Source organism: Pteropus vampyrus, unplaced genomic scaffold, assembly GCF_000151845.1.
Source record: "Pteropus vampyrus isolate Shadow unplaced genomic scaffold, Pvam_2.0 Scaffold244, whole genome shotgun sequence".
Taxonomy (NCBI): Eukaryota; Metazoa; Chordata; class Mammalia; order Chiroptera; family Pteropodidae; genus Pteropus; species Pteropus vampyrus.
In genome coordinates, this window is record NW_011889025.1 from 3500772 (window position 1) to 3521901 (window position 21130).

General features: G+C 39.2%; 1 protein-coding gene across 1 annotated transcript in view; it reads right to left on the minus strand.

Annotated features, from left to right (window-relative positions):
- LHFPL1 (LHFPL tetraspan subfamily member 1) overlaps positions 1–7906 on the minus strand; it is a 50875-nt gene extending 42969 nt beyond the window's left edge. Inside the window, exon 1 of the mRNA XM_011374353.1 lies at positions 7590–7906. The gene's annotated coding sequence lies outside the window, so the exon portion shown is untranslated. The remainder of the gene's footprint in view (positions 1–7589) is intronic.
- Between the last annotated feature and the right edge of the window lie 13224 nt (positions 7907–21130).

Here is a 21130-nt window from a genome sequence, read left to right on the forward strand (position 1 = left end):
AAAAAGGAATGCCCCAAACTTGGATGAGTTAGTCACCCTATTTAGGACTAGAAATGTGGTGAGCCAGCATATTTCATGAACAGCAGGTTGAAAATCACTGCCACAGATAATTCTCTAATGTTCTTTCTTCAGGACTCAAACAGTATTAAGTTAAAAGTGACCATGGAAGCACCGGACAAAAAGGCATAGAAGGTAGATGCTGCTGCACCAAAATTATAATGAAACTACAGAGCAACCATCATTGGGAGTCTCTTGAGGTCTAGCTGAACAGAAATCATACAACTGGGGACATACATAAGAGGTCACCTCGAGGCTGAGATGCGAAATGGCCTAGTCCCACATCTGCATGTGGCAGTCAAGAATGGGGAGGGTTATCTTGGCTGCAGAGTTCCCTGCTCTCTCGGAGGAGCGACTGGTCCTGGCCCCACACTGGGCTCCCCAGCTCAGGATTCCAGTGACGGGAAGACAAATCCTCATAACTTCTAGCTGTGAAAACCAGTGGAGATTGTGACTGAGTCAGGTGAAGGCCTGCAGGAGTCGCAGGTGTTCCTCTTAAAGGGCCCACACCCAGACTTACTCATTGATGGACTCACTCACTCTGAGCACCAGTACTAGGGCAACTGCTCAAGGAGTGCCAGGGACATACGGAAAGACAGTGGTCAGGCTTCAGGGTGAGGGCTGGAAGGGTGGCTTTCTCCTGGACAGAAGTGCTGGCAGTATCCATTGTTCCTTGGTTGAGCCCTCCCAGAGTGTGGAAGCAGGTGGTATCCATATCTGAGTCTCCATCAACCTGGTTAACACAGGACACTCCACCAAGGTAATTCCCTGAGACTCTGCCTCTCTCAACTTGCTGGCCCACCCAAGCTGTCTCCAATGGTTTATCCCATACAAATGGCCTGTCTTGGCTCATGCCACAGGCTTTCCTAAAATCTCTCAAAGGCTCGCAAAACCCAAAGAAACAGCATCTGACCTCCACATACTCCACACCTCTTGCTGAGCAGCCCCAAGCCTGGCACTAGCGGCAGCCAGCCTCAGTCCCGGCTTGGCCTTTTGGGGCACCTATTAGCCCAGCACAGATAACATCCAACTACAGATTGCTTAGTGACCCTTACCAGGTGGCTCTGTAAGTGCACAGACTACTGCTGAACTTGGCATGATGCTGGTCCCCTCCCAGGAGGCCTTTGGGCCAACATGTCCAGTAGCCTGCTTGAATTGCAGCCAGAGCCAAAGCACCACCCAGGGCTGCTTCTGAGGAGGACACCCCCAAAAGCAGAGTAGGCAGGCACTAAAACCCTGCTAAAGTGAGTCCTGCTCCATAGGATCAGCCTCTCACTAGCCAGTCCTTGCAACCAATCAGCTCAAAGTTCAATCCTTCCCACTGAAGTGAAAATAGCAGCCAAGGCTCAACTACAGCAGGAGGGCACACAACACCCACACAAAGGACACACCTTGAGCACCTGGCTCAGGTGACCAGGGAAGACTGTGCCACTGGGGCCCTCAGGACACCTACTACATAAAGACACTCTACTAAGACCAGGAGACTTAGGAGCCCTACCTAATATATAGAAACAAATGCAGGAAGGCAGCCAAAATGGGAAGACAGAGAAACATATCCCACATAGAAGAACAGAACAAAGCTCCAGAAAAAGAGCTAAATAAAATGGAGACAAGCAATCTACCAGATGCAGAGTTCAAAACACTGGTTAAAGGATGTTCAATGAACTTAGGGAAATAGTAAATAAATTCAGGTACAACTTTAATAAAGCAATAGGAAACATAAAAATGGGGATGGAAAACATAAAAGGGAACCTGTCAGAAATGAAGAACACAATATCTGAGATGAAGAGTACATTAGAGGAAATCAACAGATTGGATGAAGCAGAGGATCAAATCAGCAAAAAAGAAGATGGGGTAGCAGAGGACACCCAATCAAGACAGCAACAAGGAAAAATAAAAAAAGAAAATGAGAATAGTTTAAGGGACCTCGAGGACAACATCAAGTGCACCAACATTCACATCATAAGGGTACCAGAAGGAGAAGAGAGAGCAAATAATTGAAAACCTATTTCAAGAAATAATAACTGAAACCTTCCCAATCTGAAGAAATAAACATCCAAGCCCAGGAAATGCAGAGAGTCCAAACAAGATGAACCCAAAGAGGCCCACACCAAGACACATCATCATTAAAATGCCAAAGGTTAAAAACAAAGAGAGAATCTGAAAGGTAGCAAGAGAAATCAGTTAATTACCAATAAGGGAGCTCCCATAAAACTATCAGTCGATTTCTCAACAGAAACTTTGCAGGCCAGATGGTATTGGCACAAAATATTCCAAGTGATGAAAAGCCAGGACCTACAATCAAGATTACTCCATCTAGCAAAGCTATCATTTAGAATTGAAGGACAGATAGGAGCTTCTCACACAAGAAAAAGCCAAAGGACTTCATCACTACCAAGCCAGTATTACAGGAAATGTTGGAGGGACTTCTTTAAGAAGAAGAAAAAATATATATCAAAAATATGAATAATAAAATGGCAATAACTACATATCTATCAACAAGTGCTTCAAATGAAAAAGAATTAAATGCTCCAATCAAAAGACAGAGTGGCTGAATGGAGAAGAAAACAAGACCCTTACATATGCTGCCTACAAGAGACTCACTTCAGATTAAAAGACACACACAGACTAAAAGTAAAGGAACAGAAAAAGGTATTTCATGATTGACCTAGAGGGTATTTTGTTAAGTGGAGTAAGTCAGATAGAGAAAGACAAATGCCATATGATTTCACATACATGTGGAATTTAAAGGACATAATAAACAAATAAAACAGAATCAGACTCACAGATAGAGAACATTTTGATGGTTACTAGATGGATGGACTGTTGCAGGGTAGGTGAAAAAGGGAGAAGGGATTAAGAAGTACAAAATAGTAGTTACAAAATAGTCTTGGATATATAAGGTATAGCATAAGGAATGTAGTCAATAATATTGTAACAAATATGCAAGGGGGCAGAGGGATACTATATTTATTGGGGTGATCACTTTGTGAGTTATTTAGATGTCTAATCACTATGCTGTACATCTGAAACTAATATAATATTTTATGCCAACTATATTTGAAAAATAAAACAATATATATATAATTTTTAAAAAGTGACCATGGAATTAATGGATAGAAAGCCTGTATATTTTAAATGTAAAGCTTTCTGTATCATAGAATTGACCTCATGTAGTTAAGGATGAAGTCTCAGGGATCCAATGACTCAGTATTTTCTGAGTACAAAATAAGCCCCGGGCCAGCTTCTGCTGTGGCTGGATAGTGAGGCCATGGTCCATATGGAATCTGTGCATGCACACTACTACATGTTCACATGTGCCAGATAGGGAAGTATATTCAAGTAAATGCTTTTAGTTCCTGCATCTCCTGCAATGTGTAGCCTCTCTTCATAACATCCTCCAAAGTAATCCAAGTTCACTGCCAGGGACTAGCCAAATCTCTTTGTGTTCACATAAATAAAAATGACACACAATGCTATACTTTAGTCTATCTTTATTCTTCTTGAATATTTCATGTATGTAATAGCTTTGTGTCCCTCTCCTGGAATGTCTAGCCATATAGCCACACTGGATTTTAGAAACCAAGAACTCACTCTGGTACTCCTGCTGAGTGGTCCAGTAACTAGATATTGATAGAATTGTTTTTGACCTCTCTAGTGTTATATGGTTCCTCAACCCTTAGTTTCTCCATATCCTAAAAGGGTCACACACCTTTTTCTGAGAATGGTTATATGAGATGCAGTGAGTGCAGCCAGAAAGTTGTAACAATCGGAGTGGAAGCTTGAAGTCTGTTCTAAATTTACTGTCCTTACTAAAGACTAATGTTGACTAATCTTTAGAGATATGATAGGCATTCTAACACAGATCACTTCAACTTATATGAAACAGGAAGCCTTCCTAAGCTGTACATGTCGAGTGGTTATCTTTACTGCTTTTAAAAAAACTCTAAAAAAAGGGACTCTACAATTTTTCTCAGTAGTTTAACAACTCCAATTGTCAATAAATCATTTGATATGTCTTGTTTAAACCTTTTTGTCTGTAATTCATGACCAATTCCTTAGGTCAGGTCCTCAGAGGGAATGAAGAACAGGTTGGCCGCTATCTTCCAGTTGAGAGCCCTTCATCAACTCAGATTGCTGTTAGCTTCTTGTTAGCCTTATTTCCCAAAACGAGTACTCTATCTCTCCCTGTGGTGACTCATTGCCCAGTCTTTAATCATTTGTTCTCACCTTTTTACTCTCATGTGTACCTACTCATATGTGGGTACTTTAGTATCAGCAAAACTGGAAACATTGCTGTTATATTTTTCCTGGTGGAGAAAAACAAAATCCTTCCTCTATCTTCCCTCCTCCCCATTCCCCACAAAAAGAGAATCAAATCCTTATGCTCCCACTGAGCTTGTTATACAACATATGACTTAAGAAAGCACTACCTTACCAAGGGTAATAAGGTCTAGGCAACGCAGCCATTGAGTTAATGACCAGAAAATGAAGTGGTCAGCAAAGAGAATCTCTGAATTGCAGGTGCTGAGGAAAATGTAAGACTTCTGGGTTTGGACTGATCTGCAAGAAGCTGCTTTGTTGGCACTGATTTGGGCAAAGGAATATGAACAGGTCTTTCTCCTCATGCCCCCGGATAGAGTGCATTGCCTATCTTCCGACTCTGTTACAAATACATCATACTCAGTATTGAGACTTCGCTAGGAAATGAGCAAAATAAACAGGTATATGTTTCCAGTGCATAGAGTCCTATTCCAGAGAAATGTCTTTGCCAATGTGACTACTTGTATCAAGTTGGGAATATAAGCAGTCAGACCATTCTAGATCATTCTGTCTCAGACATAACCTCAAGAAGTATCTATTACCACTTCTCAAACATTTCTATCAATATTTTTGGCCACTTGAGTCCCTCAGAAGTTTCTCCTACTCTGTATATCCCCATGAAGAAAATTGTTCCAGGTTTTCCTATGCTTGAAATTATCTCATGATACAGCTACTCTGAGGGCTTTATTTCTCATTTGTGTCTTGATGACTTGAAGATCTCACTTTTCCAAGCTTTATTGAGGCATAATCAATATATGAAAAAGTTGTATATATTTAATATATACATCTTGATGAGTTTAGAAATATGCCTACATCTGTAATGCCATCACCAAAATTAAGGTACTATACATATTTATAATTTTCGAAAAATTCCTTGTGTTGTTTTGTGGTGTGTGTGTGTGTGTGTGTGTGTGTGTGTGTGTGTGTGTGTGTTAAGAACACTTAATATAAGATCTATCCTCTTAATGTGTTTTAAAGTACACAACACCATATTGTTAACTACAGGCAAAAAGTTGTACAGAAAATCTCTAAAATTTATTCATCGGCCTAACTGAAATTTTACACCCATTGAACAACATTTTCTAATTTTCTCCTCCACCCAGCCACTAGCAACCACCATTCTACTCTCTGCTTAAGAAGACCTCACTTTTAACCTAAGCTTTGTCTCTCTCTTTTTTTTAATTAAATTTATTTGGATGACATTTCCTCAGCTTTCACACTTGCTGATCCTCTTTCTAAGCTTTCCACCTCCTTCCCTCTTCTTTTATCCTGTGATTGAAAGATTAGCAAAACTAACTGTGTTGGGTTTGTTTATTTATTTGCATCTTTTCATCCTGAGGTGGAGATGATCACAAGCAGATAAGGTATTAGAAGACAGAATGCCAGAGAGTAAGTGGAGAAAGAGGACCACCAAATCATTGACAACATAGAAAGCCAATTCTAAATAATAAAGTTGGCCATGCCATACAGAGACAGAAAGAGCCCATAAAAAGAACCTCTGTCTCAGGTCCTGATCTCTTTCCTTTCTCCAAAGTCCGAAGTTAGAAAGGTAAGGATTAGAATGATTCTCTAAATTTTATATGAGCTTCTCCCTTCCCTGAAAAAAGAATGTTCCCCATTAACCTTCCCATTTGTCTTCTGCTCTGGAAAGTGGGGTGCCAATTAGAGATCTTCATTCCTATTCTCATTCTGCGTGGACAGGTATCACCACCTTCAGTGCTCAGTTGGTTGGCTAGGGGTCCTATCTCACACCTCTAACAGAAGCTACTCCTACCAATCTGTTCTGGCAAGACACTGTTAAGTCCTACCAACAATGAGCTAACTGGTAAACCATCTCTCCACACCCTTAAGTTCATAGCCCCAGTCCTGCTATTTTTGCCCCAGTAGTTCCTCTACTCATGACCTCATCAGGGAATAAAATGCCATCACAGCCAACCATCTGCATTTAGTAAATCTAAACAGTGTAGGTAGAAGGTAATTCAAATGCTTCTCCAACAACTTTAGCAGACATGAGAGGCAGCAAGGCATGCTAAGAGTGTTTCTTAAAATGAGGGCCCTAAACCCTCTGCTTCAGAATCACCTTCAATGCTTGTTCAAAATGCAGACTATTACACTCCTAAAATTCACTGAATTATAATTTGTGTATGGGCTTTGCATTTTTAAAGATCTTCAATTGGTTGTGATGGAAATTAATGATTGCGAAATACTATTTTAGTAGAAAAGAGTCCAGATTTTGGAATCAGATCTTGGATAGGGTCCTGAGTTCTGTCCCTTATAGGTTCTATAAACTTGAAAGGATCACTTAAAACTTCTTAGTTTCAGTTTCATCTATAAAATGGAGATAGTAAAATGTAAAGTTCAAGTGAAATAACCTCTGTGGTCTACCTAACATGAGGATAAGTGTCAATTCTCTGGAGCTACCAGAGAAGGCTCCATTCTCCCATAAGTAATAGAGAAGACTTGAAGTCACCAAAGAAGTAGAACATCACTCTTCTCTCCACCCTTTCCCCCAACCAACCAGTGATGTCTCCTCACCTCTAGGGTTCTTTCTGCTTTCAGTTTCCACCACAAAATGTAACCACTTGTCCCAGTGTTCTTTTTAAGAATGGATTTATAGTTAAACTATTTCAGGGTTTTTTTTTTTTGGAAATCAACATTCTTGGCACATAGTAGGAACTCACAGATATTTACTGAAGAATACTACAGTCTTTTATTTCCAGCCTGAATGCCTTCAACATCTGCATTTCAATTTAATGCCATCACCCCATTTCAGTCCCATAACTTCAATTTAGGCAAGTCTAAAAGATCAGCCTAGCACATCAGAAAACCATATCCACTATTCTATAGACAGGTCAGAACAGAACCCTCCACTCCTACAGACATTCATTTCCTCTAAGCGAGCTACCACTTCTTCTGGGGAAACCAACTAGCATTTAACCCTTACGTCCTCAGACCATGTCAATATGAAATAAAAGCCCAGCCTGATTCCTCTTAGTCTCTGTGCAAACAACAGACTATGAGGAAGGAAAGACGAACCAGGCTGCCTTTGGGGAAAAAAAAAACACACAAAAAAGCAGCTTCTCTGAGCTGTAAGGTCAAAGGACAGGAAGCCTGAGAAAGGAGGCAAGAAGAGGGGCTGAGCAAAGGAAAAGCAAAGCAGTTTCTTATCCAGCTGTTTCAATTGCATTTGGCCCAAGTTGCAAATTTACCTTCTGACCACGAAGGCTGATTGACTTGTTCCCTCTCTTCAGACTCAGATCTGAGAAACAACTTCTCACAGCTTGTCAGAAGGAGATGGGAATCCCAGCTGCTCTTTGCAGTGATGACTGAAAACCTTGCTTTACCTTTGGGAGAGAGGGGCGGAGTCCAACCTAATAGGAATTAACTCTAAGCATGCTGGAGGCTTTAAATCCAGCCTCATACATGCAGGCACTTGAAGTAGTTTAGTGGGCACTGAGTCCCCCACCACCTTCATCCTCACAGCTGCCAAGTCAGCTGTGTATGAGTGAATGTATGTGTGTGTGTGTGCAGGCACACCCACATTTGAACTGCATATCTATCTCACTTACTCATCTGCTGCCCAAATGCTTGTTGAGGAATAGAAGTTATCCCTAACTTTCCTCCAAACCCCTAAATAACTTCTCCATATGTATTAAGTAGCCGACATATGCAGCTGAAAACAACTTAGAAAACACATGCCTGAATGGAGTAAAACAGAATAACCTCTTTCTCAAACTAATTTCCACTGTCTGATGGGGAAGGTGCGCCAACAGAGTAATTTATGGCTCCGAGATGTAACGAGTTTACATTTAAGACACTTAAAATCACACGCTGAGAAGACTAAATAACACCTTTTAAAAAATAACAGTACTGCCAAAAGGCAGTGTCTAACTTATCCCGAAGCATCAATAATTGCTTTACTGCTTGAGAAAAGAGTTGAGAAGTCTAGAGATTAATGGGGCTTTGCTTGATGTTCTGCTACAACCGAATGTCCCGGGTGTCATTTCGATCCCACCTATGAGTGTCCCTGGCACTCCATATTTATTTGAGGAAACATCGCTTTCTACCTTGTATTAGTTTTTTTTTTTCCATATGTGTCTCATTTCCCAGATGCCTTGTGAACAGGGAACTTTGCTGAACAAAATGATTTGAAAAGAAGAATGGTAACTAGCTTATCTTAACAGAACATACAAAGTTGACCCAAAGTAACTTCGCTTCTGTAGTGGCCCGCTTGCTTTGCCAGAATGCTATAAAGTTTATCAGGCTTGTTTTCTAGCATTTTGTGGCAATAATTCAAAATGTGAGAGTAAATTAACTAGCAGTTTATCACATTCATTATACCTTGATTATTTAATGAAGTTGACAGTTTTTTCTTTCTGCTGTGAATACAAGCAGGCATCCTGTCGTTTATCTGCTATATAGCCTTATATAGCATGCATTTGTCCATTTTGCTATTTTCCATCAGCAGTTTTTAATCAATTTTTTCTACCCCAACACACTGACAAACCACATTCTCATCTGTAATAATGGCTTACTAAGGCAGTTCTGGGGGAAGGAGAGATGACCTCTTAGGTGAAATGTCAGAATTTTGACAATATAAGCTCCTGAGATAAACTTTATAATCTCCCAATTTAAGAATCACTGCTTCAGATATAGGGCTATATAAAGAGGAATGCTAAACACTCTCTCATTAAAAATAAGTCAACATTAACAGACACATAATAACTCTGTATGAAATATGACTAAATTTTTTGACATAAGAAAAATAGTCGATTCCACTCTATGCAACAATAAATATTGCCCTTTGCTTAGCAGCTACCCCTGTCATTTAGGGAACTGATCACCATTTGCAAATTAAGAGGAACTTGTTTAACTTACCTTTTTTAATCCTTTATTCCCTGTGCCTCCAATTACCTCAAGTTGAATAATATGTATGCTAAGTAATGTATGCTAAGTAATGATCTAATTTATTTGGTAAAGTTTTGTTCCCTATTTTTAATTTAATGGTTGATTATTCTTTCAGGAAAAAAATGCTTACGTCTTTTGACTCTTGATACTTTTTCACTGAAAAATACTCTTCTGTGACGTTAACAATGCACTATATATCAATGTAAGCCAAATATTCAGTAAACTTGTGAAAATGTATTTCTCTAACTTTCCTTTGAACCTTCATTGTTGTTGTTCTCCAATATATCCTTTTTTTTACTGACAAATTTATTGAGATATAAGTCACATACCATGAGATTAACCCTTTCAATGTGTAGAATTTTTTAGTATATTCACAAATTTGTTCAATCCATCAACAGTATTTAATTTGAGAACATTTTCATCACACCAAAACTAAACCTATACTCATTAGTATATACTTTATTTTTTCTATCTTGTCACAGTTGATTCTTCTTTGGGAATACTTGGGGATAGTCAGTGTTTTTGTTATTGCTGTTTTGCTTTGTTAAACAAAGTTTCTTATTTCTGTGAGTATATGTTATGCTCTAGTCTTACAAGAAGGAGCCATTTACTTCTGAAGTCATTTCTAGAGTCCCATTGCCCTTGATCTTTGGAGAGTTTGCATATAAGTGCTTAAAATTTTAAAACCACATAGACTCCATGACCTGTCACCCATGCAGTTTGCATAAGGAAGGTATACTTTGCCTATACTATAATTTTACTTCTAGATTGAAAACCTAGAGATGAAACTTATGCTTCTTTTTTATATAAAAATCAGAATTGACAACTCTTTTGTTGAGATACCTTATTGACCCCAGAGGATGAACTGACAGCATTAACCAGCAATGTGATGTGCTAGTAAATATTTAATAATAAGCTTTAGGTGGCAAAGGAAGAAAGAGAGCCCTGGTTGTGGCATTTGATGGTTCCCATAATATAAATACATCCACCATGTCCAATTTCAAGCTACCAACTTGAAGTCAATGAAAGTGGAGTTGGGAAGATATATATACACAATCTACCCTTATGAGCTGATACAAGCTAATTGCAGCACATCTCTAGAACTCAGATTCAAGAAATTACTTCATTTTCCAGCCAAGATGATGGAATAGGTAAATAGTGTGCTTGCCTTCTGTCACAGCCACATAAAATTGCAACTAAACTACAGAATACTCATCATTGGGGGTCACCTAAAGTCTAGCTGAACAAGAGTCCTACAACTGAGGACACAAAGAAGAGGCCATCTCGAGACTGATAGGAAGGACGAAGAAGCAAAATGGGCTGGTCCTACACCTGCATATGGCAGTTGAGAATCAGGAGAAATTTCTTGGCTGCAGAGAACCCCTTGGAAGAGCGAAGGATCCCGACTCCACACCAGGCTCCCCAGCCCAAGGTTCCAGTGCCATGAAGGGAAGTCCCTACAACTTCTGGCTGTATAAACCAGTGGAGATTGGGACAGAGTGAGATGGAGAGGTAAAGGATCGCATACTCAGTGACAGATTCACTTGCTCTGAGCTTCAGGTCTGGGGAAGAAACTTGAATGGTACCAGGGATATATGGGGAGGAACTGAGTTGTCTGATGTGAGGACGAGGGCTAGAGGGGCAGCTTTCTCCCAGACAGAAGTGCTAGCAGAGGGCCCTGTTCTATTGTTGAGCCCTCCTCCTCGCCCGGCTTGCAGACTCAGGCAGTACCATATCTGAGTCTACAGCAACCTAACACTGGTCACCCAGAACTGGTGATTCCCTGTGATCCTGCCCCTCCCCACATGTAGGCCCACAGGAGCCGCTTCCAGTGGCTTTTCCATACACACCGCTTGTGTTGGCTCATGCTGCAGAATTTCTTAAAATCTCTCAAAGGTTCACAAAATCTAAACAAGCCACATGGCCTCAGCATGCTCCGTACCTCTTGCTGAGCAGCCCCAAGCCTGGATTTAGTGGCAGCTGACTTCAGCTTGTGACTTGGCATCTTAAGGGATTTCTAAGCCCGGAGTTGGTGGCAACCATCTGCAAAATACTTGGTGGCTCATGCCAGGTATCCCTGGGTAGGACACAGGCTGGAGCTGAATTTGGACTGTGGCAGGGCCCCTCCCAGGAGGCCCTGGCATGCACTCTGTGTGGTCAGCTTCAATCTGAGACAGAGCATCGCCTTGGGTAACATCTGAGGACAACACTCCCAAAGGGCAAACAGGGCAGGCACAAGAGCTCTGCTAAAGCAAATACTGCTTTGGAGGATCAGCCTCTGGAAAAAGCCACTTCACTGGTCATGGCCAGTCCTCACAACCAATCAGCCTGAGGGTAAATCACTCCCATGATGTGCAAACAGCAACCAAGGCTCAACTACAAAAGGAGGATACACACAATCCATGTAAGGGACAGACCCTGAACACCTAGCTCAGGTGACCAGGGAAGACTGTGCCACTGGGACCCAGATCATTACTACTATATAAGGCCACTCTACTAAGCCTGGGAAACATATCAGCCCTATGTAATACATAGAAACAAATGCAAGTAGCCATCCAAAACAGGAAGACAAAGAAAAATGTCCCACATGAAAGAACAGAGCAAAGTTCAAAAAAAAAAAAAACTGAACAAAACGGAGAAAAGCAATCTAACAGATGCAGAGTTCAAAACACTGGTTATAAGGATGCTCAGTGAACTCAGGGAAAGGGTAGACGAACTCAGTGAGAATTTTAACAAAGACATAGAAAACATAGAAGTAGAGATGGAGAACTAAAAAAGAACCAGTCAAAAGTGAAGAGTACAAGAACTGAAATGAAGAATACTTTGGGAGCAATTAACCATAGATTAGATAAAATGGAGAATCAAATCAATGATTTAGGAGATAAGGTAGCAGAAAACACCCAATCGGAACAGCAACAAGAGAAAAGAATCCATCTCCCACCAAAAAAAAAAAAAAATGAATATAGCTTAAGGGGCCTCTGGGACAACATCAAGTGTACCAACATTCATATCGTAGGGATACCAGAAGAGGAAGAGAAAGAGCAAGGAATTGAAAAATTATTTGAAGAAATAATGACTGAAACCTTCCCTAATCTGGTGAAGGCAATATATATGCAAGCCCAGGAGACACAGAAAGTCCTAAACAAGATAAATCCAAAGAGGTCCACACCAAGACACATCATCATTAAAATGCCAAAGGTAAAAGACAAAGAGGGAATCTGAAAAGCAGCAAGAGAATAGCAGTTACCTACAATATAGCTCCCATGTGACAGCTGATTTCTCAACAGAAACTTTGTAGGCCAGAGGGGTTGGCAGGAAATATTCAAAGTGATGAAATCTATAACCAAGATTAATTCTACCCAGCAAAGCTATCTTTTAGAGTCAAAGGACAGATAAAGAGCTTCCCAGACAAGAAAAATATAAAGGAGTTCATCATCACCAACACAGCATTACAGGAAATGTTAAAGAGACTTCTTTAAGAAGAAAAAAAGAAAAAAATATGAATAATAAAATGGCAATACCTATATATCTACCAAAAATTACTTTAAATGTAAATGTATTAAATGTTCCAATCAGAAGATAGGGTGGCTGAATTAACAAGAAAATGAGACCCTTACATATGCTCCCTACAAGAGACTCAGTTCAAAAAGAAAAACACACACAGACTGAAAGTTAAGGGATGAAAAAAGATGTTTCATGAAAATGGAGACAAAAAAAAAGCTATTGTAGCAATACTTATACCAGACAAAGTAGACTTTAAAACAAAGACTATAACAAGAGGCAAAGAATGATTCAATTATTCCACTTCTGGGTATTTATCTGAAGAAATCCAAAACACTACTTTGAGGGGACATGCAAATCCATATGTTTTTGCAGAATTATTTACAGTAGACAAGATATGGAGGCAACCTGGGTGTCCATCAATGGATGAATGGATAAAGAAGAAGTGGTATATAAATACAATGAAATATTACTTGACCATAGAAAAGAATGAAATCTTGCCATCTACAACAACGTGAATGGACCTACAGGGTATTGTACTAAGTGGAGTAAATCAGATAGAGAAAGACAAATGTCATATGTAGAATCTAGAGAACAGGATAAACAAACAACAGAAACGAGTTCATAGATACAGAGAGCATTTTGATGATTATCAGATCTGGGGATGGGTTTAGGAGCGGGGATAAAGAGGTACAGATTGGTAGTTACAAAATAGTCATGGGGATATAGAGTATAGCATAGGAGAATACAGTCAGTATTGTAATAACTATGTATGGTGTCAGATGGATACTGGATTTATCAGGGTGATCACTTCATAAATTATATAAATGTCTAATCATTGTGTTGTACACCTGAAACTAATATAATATTGTATGTCAAATATAATTTTAAAATAAAAATATAAAAATTTAAAAAGAAAAAAAGAAATTACTTCAGTCTTGGTTTGTGTTGATTTAATAGCTACATAGAATTTTAACAAAAAGATAGGATAGCTATCATAGTTGTTTCATAAGTGGCACATAGACTTCTCCTCACTATACATTATGTTAGCTGCAACTGAAACATTTCAAAAATATTTTGATCCACCAACTTTTAAGCTTTTAGAGTACAACTCGAGTATTATTCAGAAGTAAAATAAAGATAAATTGTTCATGGATCTTGCTGCCTGCTTTAACAACTTTTTTTTTAATTAGTTTTTTTAATTTAGTTTCAAGTATACAGTACATATGCTAGACATCTATATAGTTCATAAAATGATCCCCCCAATTCACCCTCCCTTCCCTGACCCTCCACCTAGCCAACGTGTTAATGCTAACTGCATTCCCTATGCCGTGCTCCCCATTCCCATGACCATCCATTAGCTACTAATTTGTACTTCTTTAGCCCTTCACCCCATTCTCCTACTCCCCAAACAACCCTCCCCCTGTCTGACACCAAATTTTCTAGTATATTTGTGAGTCTGTTTTTGATTAGTTTGTTCTTTTTATTCCTTAGATTGAGCATATAAGTGAAATCATATAGTGTTTATCTTTTTCTGTCTGACTTAAATACCTTCTAGGTCCATCAAAGAAATATCTTTTTCTATCCTCTTCCTTTTTATATGTAGGGGTCTTGTTTTCTTATCCCTTCAGCCACTCTATCATTTGGTTTGAGCACTTATTTCTTTTCCATTTAAGATACTTATTGATAGGAATGTAGTTGTTACCATTCTTTATTCCTGTTTTTGATACATGTTTTTTCTTCTTAAAGAAGTCCCTCCAACATTTCCTGTAATACTGGCTTGGTGGTGATAAATTCCTTTAGCTTATTTTTGTCTGGGAAGCTCTTTATCTGACCCTCAACTCTAAAGGATAGCTTTTCTGGATAAGGTATTCTTGGTTATAGATCCTGGGTCTTCATCCTATAGAATATATATATATATATATATATATATATATATATATATATATATATATATATATATATATATATATATATATATTTTTGCCAAGCCCTTCTGTCCTGCATAGTTTCTTTTGAGAAATCAGCTGCCAGTCTTATGAGTGTTTCCTTATAAGTAACTATCTCTTTTTCTCTTGCTGCTTTTAATATTCTTTCTTTGTATTTAACCTTTGGCATTTTAATTATGATGTGTCTTGGTGTGGGTCTTTTTTGGTATCTGGTTTTGGGGACTCTCTGAGCTTCCTGGGTTTGTATGTATATTTCCTTCACCAGGTGAGGAAAGTTTTCCATCATTATTTCTTCAAACAGCTTTTCAACTTCTTGTTCTCCCTCTTCTCCTTCAGGTATCCCTATGACACAGATACTGATTTATTGAATTTTGTCTCATAGGCTTCTTAAATGATTATCATCTTCTTGGCTTCTTTTTTCTTGCCATTCTGATGGGGTGTTTTTGGCTTCCCTATTCTCTATACTGATTGTTCGATCCTCTTCTTTATCCACTATGTTGATTCCCTCTAATATACTCTTCATCTCAGATAATGTATTCGTCATTTCTGACTGGTTCTCTTTTATAATGTCCATTTCCATTTATGTTTTTTTATCTCTTTGTTAAAGCTGTCCTTGATTTCCTCTACACCTTGGGTTCACTTTTTTGGGGACTCTCTGAGCTTCTTGGGGCTGTATGTCTGTTTCTTTCACCAGTTAGGAAAGTTTTCTATCACTATTTCGTCAAATAGGTTTTCAACATCTTGCTCTTTCTCTTCTCCTTCTGGTACCCCATGATACAGATCCTGTTACATTTAATTTTGTCCCATAGATTCCTTAAATATCTTCATTTGGCGGTGGGGGGGATTCTTTTTTTCTTGTTGATTTTCCGTTTGGGTGTCCTCTGCTATCCTGTCTTCTATATTGGTGATTTGATCCTCTGCTTCATCCATTCTGTTGATTCCCTCTGATATACTCTTCATCTCAGATATTGTATTCTTCACTTTTGACTGGTTCTCTTTTATAATTTCCATTTTCCATTTTTATGTTTTTTTTTATTTCTTTGTTAAAGTTCTCGCTGAGTTCATCTACACTTCCCCTAAGTTCATTGAGCATCATTATAACCAGTGTTTTGAACTCTGCATCTGTTAATTTGCTTGACTCCATTTTTCCCTGGAGCTCTGTTCTATTCTTTCATATGGGACCTGCTTCGTTGTTGCCCCATTTTGACTGCTTTTCTCTCTCTGTTTCTATGCACTAAGCAAAGCTCCTAGGTCTCCTGGTCTTATTAGCATGGCTTTGTGTAGTATGCATCCAGTGGCACCGTCCTGAGAGGAGTTCAGCTGCAGGCCAAGTTTAGCTCCAGCCTGTGCCCCTCCAGAGCCACCTGTATGATTCAACAAGAAATCCACAGATGCTGTGCTTATAGTTGCCTCAAGAGACCATGCAAGAAACTGAAGCCAGCTGCCACTAGTGTGGTTCTTGGAGCTGCTCAGCAAGGGGCATAGGACTCATGGAGACAAGACTGAATTTGGCTTGGGTAGGGCTACAATTTGGAGGAGGCCGAGTTTCGGGGAATCTTATGGGCAGAGATAGCTCTATTATCCAGTTTGATGATGTCTCAGCTATGGCAGCGCTGCAGCCACACACTGGGGGGGAGGGTGGCTCAAAAGAGGTACAATGGATACCACCAGCACTTCTGTCCAGGAGAAAGCCTTGCCTCTGGTCCTTGCTCCAACAATTCAGCATCTCCCTGTAAGTCCCTGGTGCCCCCAGAGAAGCTAACCTGGTGCTGGTCCTCAGAGTGAGCAAATCTATCACCATGAATGTCCAATCATGGACATGGCCCCTGTAAGAGGATGTTCTGCAGCTGCTAGCTGCAGCTTCTGTAGCCTCTGTCCTGCTCAGCTGCTCGGGACAGGGCAGCCTCACATCTTTGCCCCCACCTACCTTCTACTGTTGCAGGATAATTTTTTATTTCTCTCCCTAATTGTAAGGCTTTTGTTCATCCAGACCCCAGGCAGCCCTGCTGGCTGTTTGCTCTGTGTTTCTATCACAACTTTGAAGTGGTTGCAAGAGGAGATGAGCAATGCTCCTATCATCTATGCTATTTTGCTAAGTCTCCCTACAAATCTTTTTTTTTTTTTAAACTAAAATCATGTACCATATTTTTGGTCCAAATTGTGTAGAATAAGTTCAACTAAATTGCACTATATTAAGCATTATGAATATCTTTCTGTAAGCATATTTATATTGAAATAAACTTTCAAAAATATGTAGAAATTTTTCATCTAGTTGTTCAGTAAAACTCTTTAAAAGTTTTATATACTAGGTGGAGAGGATCCATCACACATGATGATCGTTGCCCTTTTAGAGAAGGACAACCCACCAAAAATTACTTACTAATCACTAACATGCACTAGGTACTGTGTTAGTTTCTGGAAATACAAAGTTTAAGAAGATAGACAGGTTCCCTGACCTTATGAAGTTTATATTCTACTCAAAAAGATGGGAAAGATCAAACAAATAAACATAATAATAATGTACAGTAATAAACACTAAGTGATTAAAAATAGTTGTGAGGGTGAGGGATGCCTATCTTAGACTGAGGAATCACAAGGGCTTCTCGGATATGTCATGGAGCTGAAAACCTGAAGGATGAGAAGCAAGAGATGATCTAAAGAGGGAAGGATCCTGGTAAGGCCAGTGGAGCTCAAACATGATGTATCAAGCAGAGAATGGTAGTAGGCTGGAGAAGTAAGCAGAGGGCAGATCATGCAGAGATTTGTAAGATTTCTTTTTAAGTACAGCAGGCATTCCATGAGCTCAGTCATAGGTAACTGTGGCAAAAATGGTTTAAGTCCCAGGCTGCTGATGTGACCAGTTTCCAGCCTCTCACTTTTTAAGAGCATACAACTTTAGACATACCTCTACAAAAACAAGACCAGCTACACAAAACAGCAATCATCAACTTCTATGTTTATCTCAAGATTTCCTAGGTACTATTGTTCACAGATTTGTTAGTAGTAAACTGAGGTTTACTACTTAGTCCTGAGGTTTACTACTTTATTACTTAGACTATCTTGACTTAGTATGAGTCATTAACTACCAGTCTTTGACCGTTGACAAGGCTTTCTAGTCTGGCCTAGCACAGACGAATGGGATGCCATTACCTGGTTTAAAGCATTATCTGATTTGTATTTGAAAATCGTCTTCTTATAAAATAAGGAAATTTGTAATATTGGCATTTTCATGACCCAGACCTTCTTCAAAGCTTTCTTCTATTGGTGATCATCTTGCATTTGCAACGCCAAAACTCCACTTTTCATTTCCCTTTTTGGCCCCTAACCAAGGTATCCTGATGCTGAACTAATTATGAGATTGATTCGCCTAGAAACAGAAGGTCCACTCTCTCTTGCTCCAGTTGATCAAGGTTTCACTAGAATTCTACTACTAAAGCAGTGTCCTAAATGATGGTCCAGATAGCTGAAAGAACAAATGATCTTCTCCCAAGTCCATCAACAGTATTTCCTCTATTATTTTTATCCATCCTACCTCTCTCACCACAAAGTCATCAGTGTCTTTTAAAGCCTTTCTAGCCTGAACACCCCTACCTTCACAGTTGGTCAAACCATGTGTGGAAGTGGCCACTGGTAACACAACTGATTTTCTGAACAACCTTGATTCATTTCCCAGAGGACACTCTAACTGGATTATAAGAATTTCATTTAAACAAGAGAAACTGCTTTCCAAAACCAAGAAATCCTTATTATCCTTGTCTCTGCTTCCTGAAGCAAGTCACAGAGCTTTGTCAATTTGAGGATTTCACTCACAAAGATTGATTTCTAGGCATACAGTTGGTTATTACAGCATTACTACACTTTCTTAGCTTTGCCAAATGGTATAGCCAGCTAGGTTGCTCCAAAAGACCTGGGCACCCATACCACAGAAAGACATTAAAAGGGATGAAAGGATGAGTGTGTCTCCAGCCATTTCAGTATTTGCTTAGAGGCTGAAGGAAAAGTTAGAGTTATGGAATAATAAAAAAAAAAATGCTCAGGAAATATATGACAGTATTTCGTATAAGGGTAATCTGATAGGGCTATCGTGGCTAGCCAGCAGAGACAGCATTTTATGAGAAAGACTACTTGCCAACAAACTTTCATGAAGCAACAGCTGCAGAAAACAAGGACCACACAATAAGAAAGGCCTTACTCTATGAAACTCAGCTTTGTTTTCTGGGTAAGTATTTGGGTACTGGGTTAAGACAACCCCAGGGCATATTTGGGCATTTGCCTAAAGACTTGCAGTATATACCATGTTTTATTGTCAGCTGTGGTTAAATACAACTGACAGCCAAAAACCTTTGTTTTATGTTTTTCTGGAATGTAATATTGGTTTCTGGGGACATCGTAGGAACATTCATGATGCGCCTAAAATGCCTTCTATCTATAAAACTTGTCCAGAAAATTGTTATCATGGATATTTGCTGGGAATTGTGGGCAAACATTGCTTAATCTTTGCAATAAGGATTCACCTTTTTCTGAGTAACTATCTCTTAAATTTGAATAATAATGTTGATCCTCTCAACATTCTTATGAAATAGACATTATCACCATTTTCAAGGCAGGAAACTGAGGCTTAGAAAAGCTAAATGACTTTCCCAAAGCCACAGAGATCTTAGGTCTCCTAAGTGATGGATTCAGAAAAAGACTTGGAGACCCAAGACAGGCTGGATGGGAACAAAGGGGAGAGGCCAAAAGGATTATGAGGAAAGAGGAGAAATATAGTGTGAATTCTACATTTCTGCTTTGAGAAACTGGGTGCATGAAGATATCTTTCATTATGAAAAGAATAAAGGCAGATTGCAGTGTGACCTCCCCACACCTATTTTCTTTGTTGATGGACAATGAAGAGCAGTAAATAATTGAGTTCAACTTGCCTATTAAGTTAGAAGCATCTCTAGAACATCCTAGTATATAATAAACAGTTATATGGGTCTGGAGCTGAGAGGAAGGTTCTGGACTTAAAGTTCAAGTGTGGAAGATAAGCCCTAAGAGCAGATGACATGGCCAAGATTCTTATAATATGTGAAGACCAAGAACAGGAACAATCTTGAGATGCATCCTCATTTAATTTGGGTAAAGAGACAAGGACCTGTGAAGGAGAAAAAGATTGCTCAGTCTCCCTTTTACCTGTTTCCCACACACTACAGCTTCTCAAGAAGAGCTGACTCAGGAAGAACTATCTCTGGAAGGATGTGAGGATATAAGGAGGGGGACAGAGAGGTTAAAAATCCTTCAGTATTAAGTGCTTTATCGACCAACCATTGTCCAGAGGTAACCAAAAATGAGCTGTGAGAAATCTCACACAGAAATGCAAGTGTATTTCCAGCTTGTTTAACAGGTCTCTTTCATTTTTAATGAGTTTTAAGGGGCTACTCAGTAGCTGCTGTTTGCTGTTTGGCAAAGAGCCAGCAACTCTGGCACCATCTGGTTTTCCTTCTTGAGCTTAGAGAAATTTTGAAGAACAACAAGAAGGCTGAAAACAAGTTCAAACACCTTGGATTTGGCCTTGAACAGTTTCCTGTGTCTTCCTCTTTTACTCTTGTGGGATACCACAAGCTAAATTAATACTGTGGGAATTATTCCACAAATCAAAGCCTCTCTACTTGACCTTGAGGAATCACTTTTACCCTTTCCAGAATTCAGTTTTCCTATCTAGGGAAAAAATTTAATTAAAAACCATCTCATACACTATGGGGAGAGATCATCCATTATTTTGCAAAATAATTTGGAGGACATGGTGTCAGTATTATACTAGTGATAGGGCCATTATGTTCATTCTACAATGATTTGCTGATTGACTATTATGAGTCAGACATTGGAGACACAGTGATAAAACAGGATAGACAAGGTCCCTACTCTCACAGAGCTCATATTGTAGCAGGGGAGAAAGCCCAAGAAACAAGGGAACAATTAATAAAATATAGTGGTAAGTTCTAAAACAAGACTAAAATTTGGTTATAAAATAAGATGCTGGATGAGAATAAGGACAACTTTAGATTAGATCAGGTAGTTGAGAGAGGCTCTGAGGTGATATTTGACATGAGGCCTAAAAGATGAGATAAGGCCAGGCATATAAAGAGCCAAGGTAAAAAATTTCAGGCAGAAAAAAAAAATGAAGAGATCTCAAGTCATGAATATGCTCAGGGGCTTTAATGAACAAAAAGAAGGTTGAAGAAAACTATATGTCCACATTCAAAAGAGAGAAACTGAACCTCACTCTACCTCACACATATACAAAAATGAATTGAAAATGAATCAAAGATCTAAATATAACAACTAAAACCATAAAACTCATACAAGAATATCTAAGCATAAAGCATCATGACCTTGAATGAGGCAATGTATAT